General features: G+C 39.9%; 1 long non-coding RNA gene across 3 annotated transcripts; it reads left to right on the top strand.

The window, feature by feature from the left end:
- Positions 1 to 1,964: 1,964 nt before the first annotated feature.
- LOC141278954 (uncharacterized) lies at positions 1,965 to 18,287 on the top strand. Of its 3 annotated transcripts, none has more exons than XR_012332444.1 (3): positions 1,965 to 2,076; positions 2,772 to 2,881; positions 12,635 to 18,287. It is a non-coding gene; the product is annotated as an uncharacterized lncRNA (long non-coding RNA). The 3 variants fall into 3 exon arrangements; XR_012332443.1 differs by lacking the exon at positions 1,965 to 2,076 and adding an exon at positions 2,105 to 2,189; XR_012332442.1 differs by lacking the exon at positions 1,965 to 2,076 and adding an exon at positions 2,201 to 2,475.
- The last annotated feature ends 6,410 nt before the right edge of the window (positions 18,288 to 24,697 follow it).

The following is a 24,697-nucleotide window of genomic DNA, read 5'->3' as shown; positions in this document are numbered from 1 at the left end:
GCCAAGTACTACATCGCATGGTCTTGCATCCCACTCCGAAGGGGAAAACAACAGTTGCCAAAGACGCTGGGAAAAATTTGGGAAATTTGAATGTGGAGTGGTGATTAGGAATTGAGCATAATAATGTCAGCGAATATTAGTTACTCAGTTGTTACATGGAATTATATTGATTGACTGGAAAATGTATTGATTTTGTAAAGGCATGCATAAGGACACGGTTTGCACTGAAGTCATCTTGTTAATTCATTTTATAAAATTTGAGCAAAAACTAATTAAAGCAAATACAGCAAAAGGTTAGGTTTCTTAAGTTGATGGAGGGCATAGCTATTTATGGATACTCATTTTACCATTTTCTATTTTTTTGTTGTCTAGGAAAAATTAATAGCTGATCTAAAGGAGAAAGAATTTTATTCAAGCCAACCTGTGGATTACAGACCTGGAAACAGTCTTTCAGAAAACTGAGGACTATTCCACCTGTTAGAAGTCAAAGTCATAGTCATATACATTTTCGAGACAAAGGATGGTACGTCAAAATGACACACTGATATTTTACATAAAGTTCCCTAAAGATACATAGTCCAGACCTGCACGTACAAGGGGAGAAGTAGGTCACTATGACCCCTTACAGGATTAGGAAAGGAAAAATTAATCTTCTAAGAAGTTATGTTACTGGTATCAGAAGGAGAAAAAGAAAACACTGATTTTTACGGTGGAGCAGGCATTCCTGCCTTTGAGGAGGTCTGGTTAAGGTATAATGCAGATGCACACAGCACTTTAGGGCTGGCCTAATAGGGGCAAGGAATATGTTATGCTTAAAATTTCTTGTCCTGCCTTAAGACATAGCTTTTATTCCATCACTGTTTTTCAAATTTTTGTAATACAAAGAAAAGGATAGGCATTCTCTTTCCATCAATGCCCTGTTAAAACTCTAAGTTGCCAAAAGTAGTCAAGATACAAATAACTTTGGGGAATAAGGCAAATAAGACATTTGAACATTAAGCACAACGGTACCATAAAAGAAAGTATCTGTGACCTACAGAATTTATCTCAGGAAAGGGAAAAGACCAAATTTCAAAAATGCATAATGCACGAAAATACACACAATTCAAAATAAGAAAATGATTATCAAGAAAAGCACTCAGGGGGCCTCCCTGGTGGCGCAGTGGTTGAGAGTCCGCCTGCCGATGCAGGGGACACGGGTTCGTGCCCCGGTCCGGGAAGATCCCATGTGCCGCAGAGTGGCTGGGCCCGTGAGCCATGGCCGCTGAGCCTGCGCGTCCGGAGCTTGTGCTGCGCAACGGGAGAGGCCACAACAGTGAGAGGCCCGCGTACCGCAAAAAAAAAAGAAAAAAAGAAAAGCACTCATTTCTCAGAGGTGACCCTACTGCAGCCTTAGTGAGCATCCTGTTGGTTTTTTCTTTTAACCAAATTAGGCACATATGAGCATAATATTATAGGAACATCTTTTAACTAAATTACATATATTGAGCATGTATCTGGTCAATATTATTTCACATCAATCATTTTTTCTATGACAGTGATTGTTAAAGTTTGGTCCTATTCATACAGTGAAAAAAGGATTACAGCCATCAAGAAGTTAGTGCAATTTAAGTGAACACAGGCATAAAGGTTCAGCAACTTTCCTAGGAAGCTTTCTTTCCCGTCCACGCCTGGGAACCCGCTTCACCGGGCCGTTCAGCCTCCTCAGAGTGCGTGCTGTTGGTGTGGACTGGGCTCGGGGCCACCGGAGGGGGCGGCGGGCACAGTTCAGCGGGCGCTAAAGAGCTCTCCTCGCTGCTCCCCAGGCCCCGCCGCCACCGACGCGGCTCCCTTGGCTTGTCCTCTGGCCTAGCTCCACCTCGCTTGGGGAATCCTCCGCAGTTCTGCGTCTGGGCGCGTCCTCCTGCCTTGCTTGGCTGGATCTGGAGGCGTCTTTCGGCGCAGCCTTGCCAGAGCGGCTATGGCGGCGCGGGTCTGGGCGCGTCCTCAGCTGCTTAGGACGGGTCTGCTGGCGTGCTCCGATGCCTGAGGCTTGGGAGACAGACGCAGCCGGGATCTAGGCACGTCTCCCGTGAGGTAAGCTCCTGCCACCACACCCACACCCTCCAGGCCCTCGGCCAGCGTGAAAGGAGTCTGGGTTTACCTCAGCTGGGAAAGGAGTCTTGTACGTTGGTCTGTTCCCGATGGTCGTGAGTATGACCTCAGGTGGCCTCGGCCTGCAGCGGCTTTAAGCAGGATTTCGGTTTCGGCCAGAGACTGAGGTCGGGCAGTGGCAGTGAGAGCACTGAATCCTAGTCACCTGACCACCAGGGACGAGTGGCCAGTGACAAGGCCCTGGCCTGTCAGCTGTGCAGAAATGAATTTCCACATAGAGACGGAAAGTAGTGAAACAAGGAAAGTGTTTATTAGGAGGAAAAAGAGTACATATGTGTGGAGAGACACACGGGCGACCTCAGATAGAGCCACGCCCTCCCGGTAGTTTGAATCACTTTTATGGGGGCATTTCTTCCGGGTTTCCTTTGGCCAATCATCTTGCTTTGCCTGGTTCTGAGTCCGTATATGGTATATCTCAGGGTCCTCCCATGCGCGCATCTCTTAGCCAAGATGGGTTCTAGCGAAAAAGCCTATGGGTATGTTGGCAACACTTACTGTGGGGTGGTGCCCCCTCCCTTTTTGACCTCCAAGGAGCCTTTCTGCGCATGTGTAGTCAGGGAGGTCTCCTTGACTTCGAGAATGAGGAATATGTGGCCTTTTATCTCTTATCTGTGCAGATCCCAGCCTCCATCCATCATCCCAGCTTCCTCCATCATCCTCCATTGTGGAGTTTCTGTCCACAGGGGAGAAACTGTTCAGCCTGGGGCCCATCTGTCTCCTGCTTCAGGTATGTCACCTTAATTAGACTGAATTTTCCATCTTTGCAAAAATGAACCCTACTCTGTCATGTGGACTCTTTGGGAAGGACAAAAAAACCATATTATCCATAAAAAATGCAATTGGTTTATTAATAATCAAATACGCTTTTTTGTTAAGTGCAGCTTTCTAGATAAATATCCTTGAACTCATACTGTGAAAGCTAAGTGTGACAGTATAGTAGACAGTCAACCCAACTACATTAATTAGTGTTGTAATAAGCTTTGCAACTTGATATTTTATCACCCTTACGTTATGTGCTGAGCAAGGCTATTAAATAAGCCTTGTTATTTTTTAAACACTTGAGTTGTTCCTGTTTATTTTTTAATGTAAGTATATTTAAATGTTTCTTTTTAAATTATAAATGCATGCTGGATAATGGAATTTACCTCTACTCTCCATCCCATCTTCCATATAAAACCAGTATTAACTGATGCTGAATTCTAGACTTTATGTTACAGCTAACTGCATTTTTCAAAAAGCATGGTTACTACTTATTTACAACTTGTTTTTGTACAAGTTGTCTCCTGATCCAGTTGTCTGGTCAGGCTAAATCATTCTTTTCCTTAGCTGCATTGTAGGGGTATATCATGTTTATTTAATCAATCTTTTTGTTATTGATGTTCAGTTTGTTTCCAATTTTCACTTTTATAAATAATATATAGCAAACATCATTGCCCATACATCTTTTGCATATATGTGTGATTATTCCTTTGGCACAAAAGCCAAAATGATAGACTTGCTCAGTTAAAATGTGTGCAAGTGGGAATTCCCTGGTGGACCAGTGGTTAGGACTCTGTGCTTTCACTGCCAAGGGCCGGTTTCCATCCCTGGTCCAGGAACCAACATCCTGAAAGCCACGTGGCAAAAAAAAATGAAAAAAAAAAAGAAAAGAAAAGAAAAAAAAGTGTACATGTTAAACATTTTATAGATGCTAACAAATAGTCCTGAGAAAGGCTGTATCAATTTATGTTGTTTCCTCACATCCATTCCAACACCAGATAGCATGCATTTTTGATAAGTAATTATTAGTGATGCTTAAGGAATTGCTATTCATGTTCTAATGGAGAGAAAGTGGACCATACATATATTCGTTCAACAAACATTTATTGAAAGCCTGCTGTGTGACACATCATTCTAGATGTTGGGATTTTAACAAACAATATAAGAGATAAAAGTCCCTACTCTTGTGGAGTTTGTGATCAGGGTTGCTGTGGTCAGTTGTTAAGAAACAGTGGGACACTTAAGGAGATCTAATGAAATAAGGGCAGGGGTGGTGAGACACACCCTGTGACTAGTGACTGTAGGGAGACGTTATCACCAAAAGGCATGCAGGGAGTATAACTACAACTTGGCAGGAAAGACTGCCCCAAGAGGAGCTATGGTCTTAAGAGGAACATTAGAATGGCTTAGTATAGAAGGCCAAAGGAATAAATACCCAAACTTCACTTGTTTTTCACCCTCTCATGTCCTGTCCGGTAGTGACTATTTACACCCTCCCACTCTGTTTGGTTCCTAGAAGTGCATCCACAGAGTCTCCTCCAGGTCTCCTTGTTAATTTTCCAGTTATAGTCTTTACCAGTCCCGGATTACCAGTGAGTTCACTGAGCCATTCATATTGAATTATTATGATTCTAAACACATCTCCTTCCACACAAAGTGGACAACCAGATATACCTCCCCAAACTCTGCCCACTAAGGAGGATTTCTCTTCACTACAGCCTTTCAGGGCCAGCATTCTGCCACCTTCCCTTGCAGACACATCTGTCACCCAAGGAGACTACTCTTTCCTCCTCTGTTAAACATTTATAGTGGACCCCCCATGGGACTCTAAGGAGCATTGAAGGTCATGTGGTGAGTCAATAGGAGTAAGTGTTGCAGGAAAGGGGACCCCTTCCAGGGCCCGAGAGTGGGCTCTTGTCTAACACTCAGAAATGAATTGTCCGAGGAAACACATGTACTGACAAAGCAGAAGACTTTATTGGGAAGGGGTGCCCAGGCAGAGAGCAGCAGGGTAAGGGAACCCAGAAGAACTGCTCTGCCACGTGGCTCACAGTCTCGGGTTTTATGGTAATGTGATTAGTTTCCGGGTTGTCTCTGGCCAATCATCTTTCTTGGCCCATATTCGGTCTGAGTCAATGGTCCTTCCTGGTGGCCCGTGCATCTCTCAGCCAAGATGGATTCCAGTGAGAAGGATTCTGGGAGGTTGGTAGGACATGGACTGGTGTCTCCCCCCTCTTTTAGGCCCCTCCTGAATTCTCCCAGTTAGTTTTTGTGACAGCACTGTGTTCCTTATTGGGATTTCTTATTGTGAGATACCTCATGCAAGTGGTTATCATTATACCTGGCCAAATGTGCAGGTGGTTTTGGTCAACAGTTCCCTAATGTAAGTACCATATGACTGTGAACCACTTGATTATACAGTTTGCTTATACCTTCTGGTCCTGTTTTGGTCTGGTCTTATATTTACCATCCCATTTAACAAAGGAATAGCTTTACACATATCCAATATTTTGGTTCAGTGAAGTAGATTATACAAGTTGATGATAGATATTTTGGTTCACATAGTCACTTGGTATCCCATGTTCAGTCTCCATCAGGACCCAATGGCAAATCAGAAGCTGCTTTTCAAATGGAGGATGATTATCATGAGGTAAAGGCATAACTTACTCCAAAACCCCAGGAACCTGAACTGTATTGAGGCTTCTAATCTATGAACATGGCATGTGTCTCCATTTTTCTTCTTTGATTTTTTAGCCAACATTTTGTATTTTTTGCGTACAGATCCTGCACATGTTCTGTCAAATTCTTTTTAATTTTTTGGAACAATTGTAAATAATAATATGTTTTTTATTTCAGTTTCCAATGTTCATTGCTAATGTATAGAAATATAACTGATATTTGTGTGTTGATCTTGTATTCCATGATCTTGCTAAACTCTATAGTTTTAGGAATGTTTCGGTAAATTCCTTGGATTTTCTATGTAGACAATCATGCAATCAGCAAGTAAGGGTAGATTTAGTTTTTCCTTTCCAATTTGTATGACTTGCCTTGCTTTTTCTTTTCTCAAATTATTGAAATAGCCAGGGTTTCCAGTACAATGTAAGTTGTTTTGGGGAAAGTGAGCACCCTTGCTGTGGTAATAATTTTAAGGGAAAAGCATTAGGACTTAAATCATTAAGTGTGATGTTAGCTTCAGTAATTTTGTAGTTCTTTATCAGATTGAGGAAATTCCCTTTTATTTCTAGTTTGCTGAGAGTTGTTGTTGAATAAATGTTGCCTTTGGTCCAGTGCTTTTTCTGTACCAACTGATCGGATCATGTGGTTTTTCTTCTTTACCCTGTCAAAATTGCAGATTTCACTGGTTAATTTTCATATGTTGAACCAGCCTTGCATTGGTGGACTAAACTGTACCTGGTTATAGTGTATCTTTCTTTTTATATACTTATGGATATGATTGACTTATATTTTGTTGAGAACTTGTATGTCTATGTTCATAAGGGAAATTGATATAGTTTTCTTTTTTTGTACTGTCTTTGACTTTGATATTGGCCTTATAAAATGAGGTGGGAAGTGTTCCCTCCACTTTTGTTTTCTGGAAGAGTTTGTGTAGAATTGGTGTTATATCACCCCCAGCTTCATTGAGGTATAATTGACAAATAAAAATCATTTATATTCAAGGTGTATAACTTGGTACTTTGATATACATATATATTGTGATCACCACAAAGAAGCTAATTTACATATCCACTACCTCACATAGTTACCATTTTCTTTTTCTTCTTCTTTTTTTACGGTGATAACACTTACAATTTAATCTCATAGCAAATTTCAAATATTGTTAATTTTAGTCACATTGCCCACCATACAGTAGATTTCTAGAACTTATCTTGCATACCTGAAACTTTGTACCCTGTCACCAGCATCTCCCCATTTCCTCCTCCTCCCAGCCCTGGGCAATCACAATTCTACTGTCTGCTTCTATGAGTTTGACTAGATTCCACACATTATTTCATCTTTAAATGTTTGGTAGACTCACCAGTGAAGAAAACTGGTCTGGAAATTTCCTTTTTTGCAGGTGTGTGTGTGTGTTTGTGTGTGTGTGTGTTTTTCTGCACGTTCAATCTATTTAATATAAGACTACTTAAATGATCGATTTCATCTTGGGTGAGTTTTGTGTTTGTAGTTTTCAAGGAATTGGACCATTTTGTCTAATTTGTTGAATTTCTATGTATAGACTTGTTCATGTTATTCTCTTATTATCCTTTTTAATATCTGTGGGTTCTGTAGGAATTCTTTCATCCCTGATGTTGGTAATTTGTATCTTCCTTTTGCCATTGTCAGTCTTGCTAGAAGTTTATCAATTTCACTTATATTTTCAAAAAACCCAAAGTTTTGCCTTTGATTTTCTCTTTTGTTTTCATGTTTTAATTGTACTAATTCTTGTTCTTATCTTTATCATTCCCTTTCTTCTAGCTTTCTGTTTATTTTCCCTTTTTCTATTTTCTTGTGGTAGAAACTTAGATTGTTGGTTTGAGATTTTTTTTCTAATATAAAACTTTAGTGCTCTAAATTTCCTTTTAAACATTGCTTTACCTACATCCAATAGATGTTATGCTATATTTTTACTTTCACTTATGTATTTTTTTCATGAAGCTTCCTTTTGTCCACTGGAATGTTGAGAATAGTGTTGTTTAATTCCCAAGGTCAGGAGATTTTCCTATTACTTTTCTGTTATTGCTTTCAAGTTTGATTCCCCCATGGTCAGAGAATATATTTTGTATGACTTTAATTCTTTTAATATTTTTCATATTTGTTTTATTTCCCAGGACATAGCCTATCTTTGTGTTCCAGGTGCACTTGAAATGATGTATTCTGCTGTTATTCAATAAATTTCAATTAGATCCTGTTTTGGGGTTTTTTTTTGCCATGCTACATGGCTTGTGGGATCTTAGTTCCCCGACCAGGGATTGAACCTGGGCCCATGGCAGCGAAATCACTGAGTGCTAACCACCGGACCACCAGGGAGTTCCCTAGATCCTGTCGATTGATGGTGTTCTTCAATTCTTTTATATCTTTGCTGACTTTCTGTTCATTGCTTCTATCATCACTGAGGTGTTAAAATCCCAACCTATAATTATAGTCTATCGTCTATTTCTCCTTTCAGTTCTGTCAGATCTTGCTTCATGTACTGTAGTTTGAATCTCTGTTGTTCGATGCATATATAATTAGAATTGTTATCTCTTCCTCATGAAGTGACTCTTTTATTTTATAATTACGTAATGTTCTTTTTGTCCCTGGTAATTTTTTTTGTCGTTTTGGAATCTACTTTGTCTGATATTAATATGGTTATTCCAGTTTTCTTGGCTTAGTGTTTGCCTGTTATATCTTTTTGGTACTTTTACTTTGAGCATACCTATATCATTACATTTCAAGTGAGTTTTCTGTACGTAGCATATAGTTTGGTCTTTTTTTGTTTTGTCTTTGTTTCTCGTAATCCATTCTTCCAATCTGTAACAAATCACTCTCTACTGGTATCAAGGCCTTACTACTTCAAAGATTATGTAGAAGCTTTATGAGCTTTCTGGTCCCTTAAATTACCCTCTTTATAATACAGTTGTCTTAAATATTACTTCTACTTATACTTACATTGAGAATCACATTAGACAATGTTATCATTTTTACTTTGACCCACTAAAAACTGAAAAACTCAGAAGACAGAAAGAATAGTATATTGTATTAACTATATATTTACTCTTCCTATTGGTTTTCCTCCATTTTGGATGTTCTAAGCTTTCTTTTGCTATTATTTCCTTTCTGTCTGAAGAACTTACTTTACCCATTCTTTTAGAGAAGATCTGCTGATGACAGATTCTCTTACTTTTGATTCATTTGAGAATGTCTTTATTTCATCTTCGTCTTAGAGAATATTTTTTCTGGATATAAAACTTTGGGTTGACAGTTCTTTCTTTCAGCACTTTAAAAAGGTTTTGCCATTCATTCTGGCTTCCATCGTTTCTGATGATAAATCCTCTGTCATTCAAATCATTACTCTCCTATAAGTTAAGCCTCATTTATCTCTGGCTGCTTTCAAGGATGTTTCTTTGTGCTTATTTTTCAGAAATTTTATTCTGATATGTCTCAACATGGAATTATTTGGATTTTTCTTGTCAGGGCTTTGCTCAGCTTCTTCAGACATTAGTTTTTTGCCTTTTTCTAAGTATTGGAAGTTCACGGTTACTATTTCTTCAAATATTTATTCAGTTCCATACTCTTTCTCTTTTGTTTCTGGGACTTTGAGGACATCAACGTCAGACCTTTGGTTTTTGTTCCACAGGTCCCTAAGGTTGTTTTCTGTCTGTCATTTAGACTGGATAATTTCTATTGATATTTCCTTGAATTCACTAATTCTTTCTTCTTTCGTCTTCATTCAGGTAATGAGCCCATCCAGTGAATTTTTATTTCAGTTAATGCATTTTTCACTTTGACAGATTTCCACTTCCTTATGTGTTCTTTTTCTTTGCTAAGAATTTCTATTTTCTCATTTGTTTCAAGATAATTCACAATTGCTTATTGTGGCATTTTTATGACAACTACTTTAAAACCCTTGTCAGTAATTCCAACCTCTGTGTCATATCAGTGTTGCTAGTCTATGATTTACATTTCTCATTTAAGTTGAGATTTTTTAGCCTCTCAACGTGATGTGCAATTTTGGGTTGAGATTCTGGTTCCTATTTAAATCTTCCATTTTAGCAGGCAAATATTTTGGTTTAAAATGCACTTCCTGTTCTAATTTTGTGGGCTGTGGTTCAAAAATTAATTTAGTTTTCAAAGGCTTTGCAGGGCTATCCAGATTTGTTCCACTGTGTGCTGTCCAGAGACCCATTTGAAACCTGGGCAGAATTCCACACCAGTGTTCAGTTCTCAAACATTTTCTTGTTTCTTGTTGGTTTTATGCATGGGCTGTCCAGAGTTCTGTCCAGGACTTCATGCACAGATTAAGAAAATTTCTTTCTCTAGTTCACTTCTCTCTATAGTGCCCCCCTTCCCATTATCTAGTTGGGAGGGGCATCCCTTTTTCTGAAGGGTGGTAAGCACAGACAGAACTTTGTTGATATTCTCTGCAGCTGCAGCATTCAATGTGGAGGGGAAGGGATACCACCTTGCTATTTCAGGTCAGGCATGGAAGACAAGTCTGTTTCCACAGTCTCTGGTTATCTAGAGAGGGTTGGATTCCACCTAGTTATTGAAGGGAAGAGATAGAAAATCAGTCTTTTCCCACAGTCTCCATGGTTGTAAATGGAAAGTGCTGCTTCATTATTACTTGTCAGGAATGAATGTCAGGACTTCATACACAGGGGGACATGGCTGACAAGGGGGTGCCTCCCTGTTATTGCAGGGTGGGGATGGAAGACAAGACTCTATCTACAGTCTCTGCAGCTGCAGTGCCCAGTGACAATTAAGGGGAGTGTGTGTGTATGTGTGTGTGTGTGCGTGCTTTTTTCTGTTTTCCTAAATTGGGAAGGAATGGTAAAAAGTTTCTGTCCTTTTTCCTGGTCCTTTTGCTAGAGAGAGTGGGATTTTTCTGGAAGTTTTTCTGTTTGTCTGTGCCCATTGTCTGTGCCCATTTTTGTCTGTGCCCATTGTTTTTTCCAGGTCTCTTCAGTGCCCAGGCTATGATATATGAGGCAAAAAAACAAAAACAAACAAACAAAAAACCTACAGGAAATCACCACTGGCTTTTCTCTAGTCTCAAGATCTTTATACAATCTGTCTTCTTCCCTCTACCTTCAGAGTATTTTGTTGGTTGCTTTATAAATTTTGTCTAGGGTTATTTTGGTTTTTTGTTTGTTTGTTTTGTAAATAGTAGGGGGAACATAGGAGCATGTGCTTATATCTAGTCTGGAACCAGAAAAGTATCAGTCATTTAATTTTAGCCATTCTATTGGTTAGGGGTTTCACTTGCATCTCTTGAATAGAAAATTATATTGAGTGTATTTTCCTGTCATTATTTGTATGCAACATTTTATGAAGGGTCTGTTCAAATTTTTGTCTTTTATTGAGATTTCATCTTCTTAATTTTTAGCTCTAAAATTTTAAAATATATTTTGTATACAGGCTCTTTGTCAGATATATATTTTGAGAATGTTTTCTCTCAGTCTGTGGTGTGCTCTTTTTAGATTAAACATTTTATTTTGAGGTAATTGTAGATAAATATTCAGTTGTAAGAAATGTACAGAGATATCCCATGTATCCATTTTCCTCCAATGGTAATATCTTGCAAAGCAATAGTGAAGCATCATAACCGGATTTGACATCGATAATCAAGATATAAAACATTTCATCACATGATTAGCTTTTATTTTCTTAAGAGATTTTCTCAAAGAGCAGAAGGTTTCATTATGATGAAGTCTAATTTATAGATTTTTTTTTCTTTTTGCTTAATGTTATCTGTAAAGAAATCCTTGCCTACCTCACAATCATAAAAACAATTTCACCCTTTAGAAACTTTACATTTTTAACTTTAAAGTAAGGACTATTATCCACTTTGTGTTAATTTTTATGCATAATATGGAGTATGCGGTAAGGATTAAGCTTTTCCTCTCTACAAATATTCAGTTATTCCATCACTATTTATGGAAAAGACTATCCTTGTTCATTGAAGTACCTTGGAACCTGTATAGAAAATTAATTGACCAGACCATAATGTTTCAGTTTATTTCTGGATTTGCTATTCTACTCTATTGCTCTGTATGCCCATCCTTATGCCAATATCACACTATTTTGATTACTATAGATTTATAGTAATTCTTCAAATCAGATAATATAAACCCTCCAACTTTATTTTTATTTTATAAAATTGTTTTGGTTATTTAGATCTTTTGCATCTCCACATGAATGTTAAACTTTTCTTGTTAATTTAATAAAAAATGCTTGGATTGCATAAAATGAAATAGTTTGGAAATGTGTGTGTACTTATTCTAACAACATATTATCAGATATCTAAACAAATAATATGGAAAATCATATTCATATTAAAAATGTTCAGAATTTAGTCATTTACTTGACATTTATGTAGATTGATGTGATTGAAAAATAGGTTCCCCAAAAAGGACCTAAATTCATGAAGATAAGTTAATTTGTGTTTTAAAATTCTACAGGTTTCTGTGAAGAGAGGGATTTTAAAGGCCATGAGAAAAGTGACTGTATCTGAGTTTTTAAAAATAAAACCTATTTGCTGAGTTATTGGAGGGAAGCAGCCTTAGTTATTGAGAATTTGAGCATATTCATCTATTAGTAATCATAATGAGGCCATATTAGTAGCCTTTTCCCAGTAAGTTTTTCATTATTTCCTTATGCAGATTTCGCATGATAAATTCTTTTTAAGCTTGAGCACCAATGGAAAATTGGGCATTTCTAGAAGGATAGGCTTCCTTTAATAAGGTATTTTGAATTATCCTTTGATTCTAAATTACAGAGATTATATTAATTTCTTGATAAACATTTTCTATTTCATTTTAAAAGATGATTTTTTAGACTCATTTTAATCTCTATTCCTTGGAAACTGTGGAACCAGCAAGCCTCTGATTTAAAAAATTCACAAAAACATTAGTAGGGAAGAATCAATCTCTTGGTCTCAGTCATGTGGCAAGAGTTATATATTCGTTTTAACTGCATGCATATTTATATTATGTCTAATTATGAAATGTCAATGCCATTACAGAAATCTTAAATTTGAAGAACACATCTCATCCTTCCACACTGTTGGCTATAAAAGACTAGCAGTTATCATCATTGAACCTGTAGGAGGAGTGGCTTAAATCAGTCATTGACTCAAAATGAGAATTCTCTTCTGTTTGGATAACATGTGAACACATGTGATACCACTTCATCCATGAAGAAACAATGCAGAGAGAACATCACACTGACTGTTCTGAGAAGAATGGACAATAGAAAATGAAGAATGGAAAGAAAGAGAGGATTCTGGGAAGACAACAACAGTGGTAGAAAAGTTGTTTAATCACTCTAAACTGCTACATAAAAAAAGACAGAGGGGCTTCCCTGGTGGCGCAGTGGTTGAGAGTCCGCCTGCCGATGCGGGGGACACGGGTTCGTGCCCCAGTCCGGGAGGATCCCACATGCCGTGGAGCGGCTGGGCCCGTGAGCCATGGCCGCTGAGCCTGCACGTCCGGAGCCTGTGCTCCGCAACGGGAGAGACCACAGCGGTGAGAGGCCCGTGTACCATTAAAAAAAAAAAAAAAAAAAAAGACAGAGCGGGCTTCCCTGGTGGCGCAGTGGTTAAGAATCTGCCTGCCAATGCAGGGGACACAGGTTTGAGCCCTGGTCCAGGAAGATCCCACATGCCGCCGAGCAACGAAGCCCATGTGCCACAACTATTGAGCCTGCGATCCACAACTACTGAGCCCACGTGCCACAACCACTGAGGCCCGCACGCCTAGAGCCCGTGCTCCGCAACAAGAGAAGCCACTGCAGTGAGAAACCGCACCACAACGAAGAGTAGCCCCCACTCGCTGCAACTAGAGAAAGCCCGCGTGCAGCAGCGAAGACCCAACGCAGCCAAAAATAAATAAATAAAAATTAAAAAATCATATTAGGGCTTCCCTGGTGGCTCAGTGGTTGGGGGTCCGCCTGCCGATGCAGGGGACGCGGTTTCATGCCCCGGTCCGTGAGGATCCCATGTGCCACAGAGCGGCTGGGCCCGTGAGCTATGGCTGCTGGGCCTGTGCGTCCAGAGCCTGTGCTCCACAATGGGAGAGGCCGTGGCAGTGAGAGGCCTGTGTACTGCAAAAACAAACAAACAAACAAACAAACAAAAATCATATTAAAAAAAAGAGCATTTAGGTATCAAAACAAAACTAAACATCAAACATCAGGGACTAATTTACCAAAGAAAGGAAAACAGATGACACGATATCCCCACAAATTCCAAAATATGGATGTGGAGACAAACGACCTGCATACTAGTAGCATCTGTGCAAGAGAAAGAAAGGAAAACAATGAGATGGGACAGTTTGAGAACAGCAGCTCTAAAAGGAAGTTAATTGTCTCCAGTACCACTTGGATGCAAGGAGCCTATGTTAAGATGGACTAAAAGGGAAAGAGCAGTATAGCTCCTATGAACTCTGAATTGACCTGCTGGGGTTTCCTTTTAGGACAAGGCCCCACAATGAGGAGAAATTGCTTACAGTGGAATCAAAATCAAGCATGATAGGGAAAACAGAGATAATGAAAAGAGGAGATTTAAACTGAAATTAGGAAGGAGAATAAAAGCAGGACATCTCAGAAAGCAAAGCCACCATATTTTTGAAACCCAGACACAAACAACGAGAGAGAGACAGTAGTGTCAAAGGGGCTGGGATTCCATACTTTCCTGGAAGCAAGCAGTGGTCTGATTTCCCCCCACTCCTCCAGGAGAGCATCAGTGGGGCCAAGCATTGAACTGAGCCTCCACCCCCACATGGCAGCAATGAAACTTCACAAGAATATACAAGGTAGAGCTAGTTACAACTAGGCTTCACCTTTCCCACCCCTGTCATCAAGGCCTATTGGGTAGCTAACCCTCCACCTCACCTGGCATCAATGAGGCAGAAGGGAGTAGTGCAAGGAGGGGTAGCTGACACTCTGCTTCTCCCCTCCCCTGATGTCAGTGGGGCCCTGTGGGGAGCTGATGCTTCACCCCTACCCACAGTAACAAAATGGTGTCAGTCAGCCTTCTGCTCACCCTCTTTCCCTACCTGGGAGGCAGTGGAGCCAAGCAGTGAGCTGGTTGTACACCACCCCTCAGAGGCAACAAGGTGGTGTGGGTCAGTGCCCCACCTTTGCCAGGAAGGTGACAATGAGGTGATGAGGGACCTGAACTTTCACCCTACCCATCTGCAAGAAAGCAGTGTGAGTCAGTGTCCCATTTTGGCCAGGATGGTTTGTAAGAGCCTGGCAGGAAGCTGAACAAATGTACCCACCTGGCTCTTGCACAGTGACTGCTAAAAAGAATATTAAATGGAGTCCATAATCTTATAATACACAAAATATCTAGGATATAACAAAAAAACACTCATCTTACCAAGAACCAGGAAAATCACAACAGAAATGAGAAAAGACAATGAACAGACACCAATCCCAAGATATATCAGACGTAATTATCTGACAAGGATTTTAAAGCAGCCATCTTAAACATGATTCAGGGGCTTCCCTGGTGGCGCAGTGGTTGGGAGTCCGCCTGCAGATGCAGGGGACACGGGTTCGTGTCCCGGTCTGGGAAGATCCCACATGCCGTGGAGCCGCTGGGCCCGTGAGCCATGGCCGCTGAGCCTGCGCGTCTGGAGCCTGTGCTTCACAACGGGAGAGGCCACAACAGTGAGAGGCCCACGTACCACAAAAAAAAAAGAAAAAGATTCGACAAGCAGTTACACATTTCTTGGAAACAAATGAAAAATACAAAATTTAACCAAAGAAATAAAAATTCTAAAAAGAAAGCAAATGGAAATTAGAGAACTGAAAAAATGCAATAATCAAAATGAAGAACTTGCTGTATAAGCTCAATAGTTGGGTGGACATAACAGGATAAATTCAAAGAATCTGAAGACAAATCAGTAGAATTTACCCAATGTGAGAAACAGCAGCAACAACAACAACAAAATAGACATTAAAAAAGACAGCATCTCAAGGACTTGTAGGACAATAATAAAAGGGTTAACATATATGTCATCAGAAACCCAGAGACGAGAGGGAGAGTAGCACTGAAAAAGCATTTGGAAAAAATAGTGTCTGAAACTTCTCAAATTTGGGAAAAGATATAAATCTACAGATTCAAGAAACTGGATGATTCCCAGAGAAGAAAAATCCAAAGAAATCCATGCCAAAGACACATCATAATTCAATTTCTGAAAACTAAAGATAAAGTCTTGAAAACATCCAGAGAAGCAACACATTACTTATAGGGGGACACCAATTTTATTAACAACATACTTCTTATCTGAAACCCTGGGGCCAGAAGAAAGTAGAAAACATTTTTCAAGTGTTGAAAGAAAAAAAAACTGTCAACCCAGAATTCTTTATCCAGTGAAAATATCCTTCAAGAATGAAGGCGAAATCACAATATTATCAGATGAAATAAAACTAAGAGAATTTTATGCTAGCAAACATACTCTTAAAAAATGGTTAAAGGAAGTTCCCTAACAGAAAACCCTGGAACTTCAGAAAGGAAAGAACATGAGAATGGGTAAAAATAGGGGTAAATGTAAAAGATTATCCAGTCTTTCATGGGTTTCTTAAATCATATTTGATTGGTGAAACAAAAATTAAAACATCATCCCACATGGTGTTCAAAATATAAGGAGGAAATATGACAATTATATTTAAAAAGTGGGAGGGTAAAGGGACTCAAATGGAAATAAGTTTTCTGTACTTCACTAGAAATGGTTAAACATCAATATTGGTAGTCTGTGATAAGTTACATATATATATTGGAATACCTAAAGCAATCACTAAGAAAATATACAAAGCTATATTAAAAAAACCCTAGGTAAATCATGGCAGAATCCTAGTAAATATTCAAATATCCCACAGGAAGGTAAGAAAAGAGATATAAGAACAAGAAACATAGGAAACAAACAGAAAGCAAACAATAAAATGGCAGACTTCAGCCCTACAATATCAGAATTACCTTAAATGTAAATAGTCTAAATACACTAATTAAAAGACAGCGATTGGCACAGTGGATTAAAAAACATGACCCAACAATATGCTGTTTACAAGAAACTCACTTCAAATAGAAGGACAGGGGCTTCCCTGGTGGCGCAGTGGTTGAGAGTCCGCCTGCTGATGCAGGGGACACGGGTTCGTGCCCCGGTCCAGGAAAATCCCACATGCCGCAGAGCAGCTGGGCCCGTGAGCCATGGCCACTGAGCCTGCGCGTCCGGAGCCTGTGCTCTGCAACGGGAGAGGCCACAACAGGGAGAGGCCCGTGTACTCGCAAAAAAAAAAAAAAAAAAAATACAAGGACAGAGGTAAGTTGGAAGTAAAAGGATGAAAAGACATACCATTGCAAACATTAATTTAAATGGTTGCACAGGGGCCAAATTAACATCAGTTGAAGTAGACTTGAGAGCAAAGATAATTACTGGAGGCAAAGAGGAATATTACAGAATGATAAAAGGATCAATTCACCAGGAAGACATAATGATCCTAAATGTGTACACATCAAAATACATGAAGCAAAAACTGACAAGGCTGAAAGGAGAAATAGACAAATCCACAATTATAGTTGGGGACTTGGATACCCATTCTCGGTAATTGATAGAACTAGTAGACATAATTTTTAAAAAATTGTATTCACTTTTTACCAAGAAAAATAGACTGAATAACATGAAAACAAATAACCAGTGTGTTTCTTAGAAATACTGGTAGCACACTCCTTCCTTCGCAAGCTTGGGTGTGGTCCAGAGCTAAAGTCATACTCTGTGTCCACAGCTGCAGCTGCCGTGCCCTTCTGCAGGTGCCCAGGCCACTCCTGTTCTCAGAGACCATGCAGAAGAGAAGATTCATGTGTGGGAAGCACTGCTCTGCAGCCTGGGCAGTGTACCTAGCTGACCAGGAAAAACACCTGCCATGATCCCCAGATCCCCCAAAGTCCCTGGAGGCTGTAGATGCCTCAGTTTTACCTGCCAGAGACTGTTGCTCTCTGCAAAATCAGGCAGTACCAGAGTTCCAGAAACTTCTGATCTTTGAGAGCCCTTTCTAACACTGGTCTAGAAAGTCACCTGAGGTCTGCAGCATGACCTGCAGTTCCTGAGTGGGGCCATGGGACTTTGCAGGAAGCCTATTAGGCCTACCTGGTCGAACTATTTGAAGACACCATCTTCTTATGCAAAGCAGGAATTCTCTCCATAATGTCATCTTCTTGTCTTCTTTCTGGATTACACCTCCTGCCTCATAGCAATAAGCATTTCCCTTCACCAAAGACACAGTTCTTAGCTAGATACTGATCCTTCTCTGGATGCTCACCAGCACCCTTCTTAAAATGTGGCTCCCAGACCTGAAGACAATATACCAGACATAATGCCATGAAGTAAAAATTAAAGTCACTGTCTTCTTTATCCAGACCTTTAATTCCATTATTGCAAACTTTTGGGTGCCCAAATCATGTTGTTAATCATATCAAAATTATTGGTAACCAAAAACTAAGATTTTTAAAAGGGTATTATTAAACATTTCTCTTTTATTCTATACTTGCTTTATGTATATGTACATATAATTTTTAATAAAATTTAATGTGTACATATTTAATCTCAGTATCGAGCTTTCCATTTATGACAGTAAGTTTCATTCTATTAGTTTTAGTCTTTCTAGGGTTTGGAAATCCTTTTCTCTATCTTCGTTCTTTTTCTTTTCTTTTTCTGTTTTTATTATTACTATTTTTTATTTAAAAATATACTTTATCTTTCTCTCTCTTTTTAAATACTGATTTTTTTAATTCCGAGTATACACTCTCTATCATGGGCATATGTTATTCTTGCCTACCTGGTGAAGACACCCTGGTTTTTCTGTGGAACCACCACTCTTCCAATGCCAATTCATGTGATTTTGGTGTGTAGACCACCCCCCACATTCTGAGGAAGGCATGTAACCCATGCAGGGCCTAGCAACACCAGCCCTGGAAATAACTGGGAAAAACACTTTCCTCCACAGAGGGTAAAAGGGAAAGCCTGACTTGGAGCATGACCAACATGGAGGAAGTGGATCCTGGAGGCAGGAGCAACAAGGTGTTGGAGACATTCTCTGAGTCCTAGATCCAGCCATGTCTGCAGCCAAGAAGTCCTCTTGCATAAGCCAGTTTAAAGTTGATTTCTGTCACTTGCAGTCAAAAGTTTTGTTTAATAGACCCTCCCTGAAAATTTTGTTACTGCAGCTTTGTCAATCATTTCCTCATAGGAGGGGTTGGTGGTGACCTGGGGCCCAGGGGATTCGTTTCAGAGCTGCATTTCCATAGCAAACTTTTTTTTTTTCTTTCTTTTAAAATATTCTTACCTTATCTAGATACTTTTTTTAAAAAATTTATTTATTTTGTTGTGCCGGGCCTTAGTTGCAGTAGGCGGGCTCGTTAGTTGTGGCTCGCAGGCTCCCCAGCTGTGGTTCACCTGCTCCTTAGTTGTGGCACGTGTGCTCCTTAGTTGTGGCTGACAGGCTTCGTTAGTTGCAGCTCTCGGGGTCCTTAGTTGCAGCTCACTGGATCCTTGGTTGTGTCTTGCAAACTCTTAGTTGCAGCATGCATGTGGGATCTAGTTCCCTGGCCAGGGATCAAACCCAGCCACCTGCATTGGGAGCTCATAGTCTTAACCACTGCACCACCAGGGAAATCCCAGCAAACATTGTTTTTATTTGTATTTCATGTGTGTTTGGGGTGGTTTAGTGGGGTGGGATGGATTTGTGTGTATGCTTATGTTAGAAGAAAGTTCCCATAAGCTTCCTTATGTGTCATTGCTGTCACTGTGTTGATTTAAATGTCTGATAAAAATCACTGACGGAGGGCTTCCCTGGTGGCGCAGTGGTTGAGAGTCCGCCTGCCGATGCAGGGTACACGGGTTTGTGCCCCGGTCCGGGAAGATCCCACATGCCGCGGAGCGGCTGGGCCCGTGAGCCATGGCCGCTGAGCCTGCGCGTCCGGAGCCTGTGCTGCGCAACGGGAGAGGCCACAACAGTGAGAGGCCCGCGTACCGCAAAAAAAAAAAAAATCACTGAGGAAGATCTAGTCAGAGACACACCCTGGTTATTTGCCACTGGGAACCAAGTGCAAATTTATAGTAACTAACAGTATTTGGGTACCACGGTTTAGCTTTCTTTCAACCAGGTCATATTGTTGGTATGAATGTAAAATGTTACAGCTGCTGTGGAAAACAGTTGGCGGTTCCTTAAAAAGTCAAATATAGAATTTGGCGGTTCCTTAAAAAAGTTCTTAAAAAGAATTACCATATTCTTTATAATAGTCCGCAGGTGGAAAACAACCCAAATATCCATCAACACACGAGTGGATAAACAAGATGCGGTATATGCGTACAACAGAACAGTATGCAGCTTTAAAGAATAATAAAATTCTGATACATGCAAAACATGGATGAACCTTGAAAGCATCATGCTAAGTGAAATAAATCAGACACAGAAGAACAAATATTGTATGATTCCACTTATAGAGGTACCTAGAATAGACAAATTCATAGAGACAGAAAGTAGAATAGAGATTACTAGGGGCTGGTAGGAGGGGAGAATGGAGAGTTATTGTTAATGGGTACAGAGCTTCTGTTTGGGATGATGAAAAAAATCTAGAAGTGGATAGTAATGATGTTTGTACAACATCATGAATATATTAAATGCCACTGAATTATATGTGGTTAAAATGGTAAGTTTTATATGATGTATATTTTGCCACATAAAATGAAAAAATAGTATTTTGCAGAAAAATATCAGTACTTCCTCTTAAATAATTTAGCATGAATATCATTAACTAGAGTTCAATAGAGATCATGGTGTCCCTAGAAGAGAAATAAATGGGCAGTCTACTAAATTTTTATTTGATCTGTGTAAGTGGAAGAGTTCTAGGTCAAGTAAGTGAACTTGAATAATAATAATAATAAAATAATAATAAACCAGAGTCACAGCCCCTCAATCGATTCCCAGACTTGAGAACTTTTACAGATCCCCAAACCCTTAAATGAAGGGAATACTGGGACCCCACTACACTGCCAAAAATTTATACTGTTAATCTTTCTCTCAGCCTTCCCCAAAGGGATCAATAGCTGTTTACCAAGGTGACTGTACATTGGAGAAAAGGAGATAATCAGATATTTTGGGGACTACTGGATACTGGATCTGAACTGACACTAATTCCAGGAGACCCAAAAATGTCACTGTGGTCTGCAAGTTAGAGTAGGGGCTTGTAGAGGTCAAATGATCAATGGAGTTTTTGCTCTGGTCCATCTCACAGTGGTTCCAGTGTAGTTATTTCCCCAGTTCCAGACAGATAATTGGAATAGACATACTCAGCAACTGGCAGAATCTCCACAGTGGTTCGTTACATGTGGAGTGAGGGCTATTATGGTAGGAAAGGCCAAGTGGAAGCCACTAGAACTGCCTCTGTCAAGCAAAATAATAAACCAAAAGTAATGACTCGTTCCTTGAAGATTGCAGCAATCAGTACCACTATCAAGAACCTGAAGGATGCAGGGATTGTGATTTTCACCACGTTCCCATTCCACTTGCCTATTTGGCCTGTGAAGAAAACAGATGGATCTTGGGGAATGACAATAAATTATCATAAACGTGACCAGGTGGTAACTCCAATTGTAGATGCTGCTCCAGATGTGGTGAAATAGTTTGAGCAAATTAATACATCCCCTAGTTCCTGGTATGCAGTATATTGATCTGGCAAATGCTTTTTCTCCATACCTATTAGTAAAGATCACTAGAAGCAGTTTGTTTTCAGCTGGCAAGGTCAAGAATACATTTTCATTGTTTTGCCTTGGGTGTATATCAACTCTCTAGCCCTATGTCATAATTTACACTGCATGGATCATGACTGTCTTTTCCTTCCACAAGATATCACACTGATCCATTACATTGGTGACATTATGCTAAATGGAACTAGTGAGCTAGAAGTAGCAACTATCCTAGACTTATTGGTCTTATTAGTAAGACACTTGCATGTCAGAGGGTGGAAAATAAACTCTACAAAAATTCAGGGGCTTCCCATCTCAGTAAAATTTCTAGGTGTTCAGTTGAGCTTGTCAAGATCTCCCTTCTAAGATGAAGGGTGAGTTGTTGCATCTGGCCCCTCCTATAACCAAAAAAGAGGCACAATGCCTAGTGGGACTCTTTAGATTTTAGAGGCAACATATTTCTCATTTGGGCATGCTACTTTGGTCCATTGATTGAGCAACCCAAAAAGCTTAGTTTTGAGTGGGGCTCAGAACAAGAGAAGGCTCCCTAACAAGTCCAGGTTGCCATGCATGCTGTTCTTCCACTTGGGCCAGATGATCCAATATATCTAATGGTGTTTTCAGTGTCAGTGGCAAAGAGAGATGCTGTTTGGAGCCATTGACAGACTCCAGTAGGCAAATCATCATGCAGAGCCTTAGGCTTTTGGAGCGAAGTTACGGTATCCTCTGTGTATAACTACTGTTCTTTTGAGAAACAGTTTTTAGCTTGCTACTGGGTCTTAATAGAGAATGAATGCTTAACCATGGGCTAACAAGTTCATGAGCTGCTCATCATGAACTGGGTATTACCCAACCCATCAAGCCAAAAAACAGCACTCCATGATCAAGTAGAAGTGGTATATATGAGATGGCCTGAGCAGGCCCTAAAGGCAAAAGTAAGTTACATTAAGGAGTTGCCCAAATGCCTGTAGCCCCTACTTCTGCCTTCTCTCTCCCAGCCTGCACCTACGGCCTCACATGGAGTTCTCTACAATGAGTTGCCTGAGGAAGAAAATACTTGGGCCTGATTCACAGATGGTTTTGCATGATATACAGGCTCCAAGTGGACAGCTGCAGCACTATAGCCCCTTTCTGGGACACCCCTGAAGGACAGGGGTGAAGGATAATTCTCCCTGTGAGCAGAACGTTGAGCATTTGGTTGTTCATTTTGCTTGGAAGGAAAACTGGCCAGATGTGTGATCGTATACTGATTCATGGGCTGTGGCCATGGTTTGGCTGGATGGTCTGAGACTTGGAAGGAACATAATTGGAAAATTGCTGACAAAGAGGTCTGGAGAAGAGGTGTGTGGATAGAGCTCTCTGAATGGGCAAAAAGCATGAGTATATTTGTGTCCCATGTGAATGCTCACCTAAGCGTAACCTCAGTGAATCAAGTGAATAGGACAACCTGTTCTGTGAATACCAGTCAGATTCTTTTCCCAGCCACTCCTGTCATTGCCAATGGGCTCATGAACAAAGTGGCCATTGTGGTAGGGATGGAGGTTATGCATCGGCTCAGCAACATGAGAATGTGAGCTCCATAAGGGAGGAACTGTGACTATTTGCTTTACTCGTGTCCCTAGAGCCCATACAGTGCTGTCACAAAAAAGTGACGAATACTTGAACAAGTAAATATATGAACTAGAAAAGTTTTAAAAAGTAGTACTAAGGAACGAGACCATGGAGCAGCTCTTGGTAATAGTTTCTTACTAACTTATTTAAAAATAGAGATGATCATGGACATTTGTGAAATTCCATGATTAAAGTGAAGTGATGGGATACCACTAATATTTGCTTTTTTAAATCCCAGAAGTTTTTTTTTGTTTTTTTGTTTTGCTTTATCAGACTTCTCCCGTTGCGGAGCGCAGGCTCTGGAGGCACAGGCTCACGGACCCAGCCGCTCCACGGCATGTGAGATCTTCCCAGACCGGGGCACGAACCCGTGTCCCCTGCATTGGCAGGTGGACTCTCAACCACTGCGCCACCAGGGAAGCCTTGCTTTTCAGACTTTTATATCAGTCAAAAGGTAACTGAGATTAGGAAACATGGCCAAATTAAAGTTTTACAGGCAAAACACCTAACGTGGTCTTATTACTCTAACTTTCGTCAATCACCAACCATTAACAGAAAGAGGCAGGCTATAATTGCTTTTAAGATTTTGTAAACATACCTTGGAGATACTGATTGAAATACGTGCTATGAATGGAGATTTCCTTATTACAGAGCCCTTTCCCTCCCCTAAGAAGGTGCCCAAGTTTTAGAGCTACATACCCATGTAAGCCAGTTCCTTCCTCACATTTGCTGAATTCTCTCTCACCTTTCCCTATTTCCTTTGCAATTTAACTATAATAAGGAACTGTTTAGATATCTGGACTATAAGTAATACTGGTAGTTAAGTTTGTACTTCAGATTTTTGTGATGATCAAATTTGTTTCCAGTTCTATTTATTTCAAGTCTATTGGCTCCTTTGAAAAATCCTGTTAGATGATAGATACGGTTTGGAACTTTTTGCAAGCTTAATATATTTGAAAGTTATAGAAACACCAAATATACTAAAATATAATTTAGACATCTGCGGGGGGGGGGTCTTCTGATTTGACAGACTTGAAACTTTTACTAAATAAAAAGCCACCATACTTTCATTCAATTTAGCACCTAGATGTTTCCTTAGTCTTTAGTTGTTCCAGGATGCTGTACACAGCACTCTGAGTTAGCCTGCTGCTGTAATGTAAGATGAAGGAATCCCTGACTGCATGTGGTAGACTGTGTTTTCCAAAAATGGCTGTGGACAAAGGCTAGTGAAGGTTTTGTGGGATATAAAGCTCCAGTTGTGCTCCATCACTCATTCCCTTCACAATGGATTATGGCTGGATTATATATTTCTGCAGTTTATTCCTTTTATTTCCTTGATTGGGAACATGAGATTTTTTAAAACATATACACGTGCTTCTTCAGCTTGCAGAATGTAGGTATATTTTTACTATTTTTTTTTCTAATAAAAATACGTGGTTTCTGCAGAACAGGTTAAAGAAAATAATCGTCCCTGATTCACCCAGAAGTTTGGCATATTTCCTTCCCATCTTTTAAATATACAAAAATACTGTTATTTGTATTTACTATCTGTGTAACCATATGCTTGGGCTGTTTTGTTCCTTTCTGAGTTTTTTAATTCAGAGATTAGGTAGCTAAGCCCAAGTTTGACCTAGTGATCTCTCATCAATCTTCTGAGGCCAGAGGACTATTTTTCTAGGCCAGCCTCATTTCTTATGGATCTTGAACAGATTTCTCCAGTTACTAAC

This window comes from Tursiops truncatus, chromosome 6, assembly GCF_011762595.2.
Source record: "Tursiops truncatus isolate mTurTru1 chromosome 6, mTurTru1.mat.Y, whole genome shotgun sequence".
In the NCBI taxonomy this organism is placed as follows: Eukaryota; Metazoa; Chordata; class Mammalia; order Artiodactyla; family Delphinidae; genus Tursiops; species Tursiops truncatus.
This window is presented reverse-complemented; position numbering and strand designations above follow the sequence as displayed.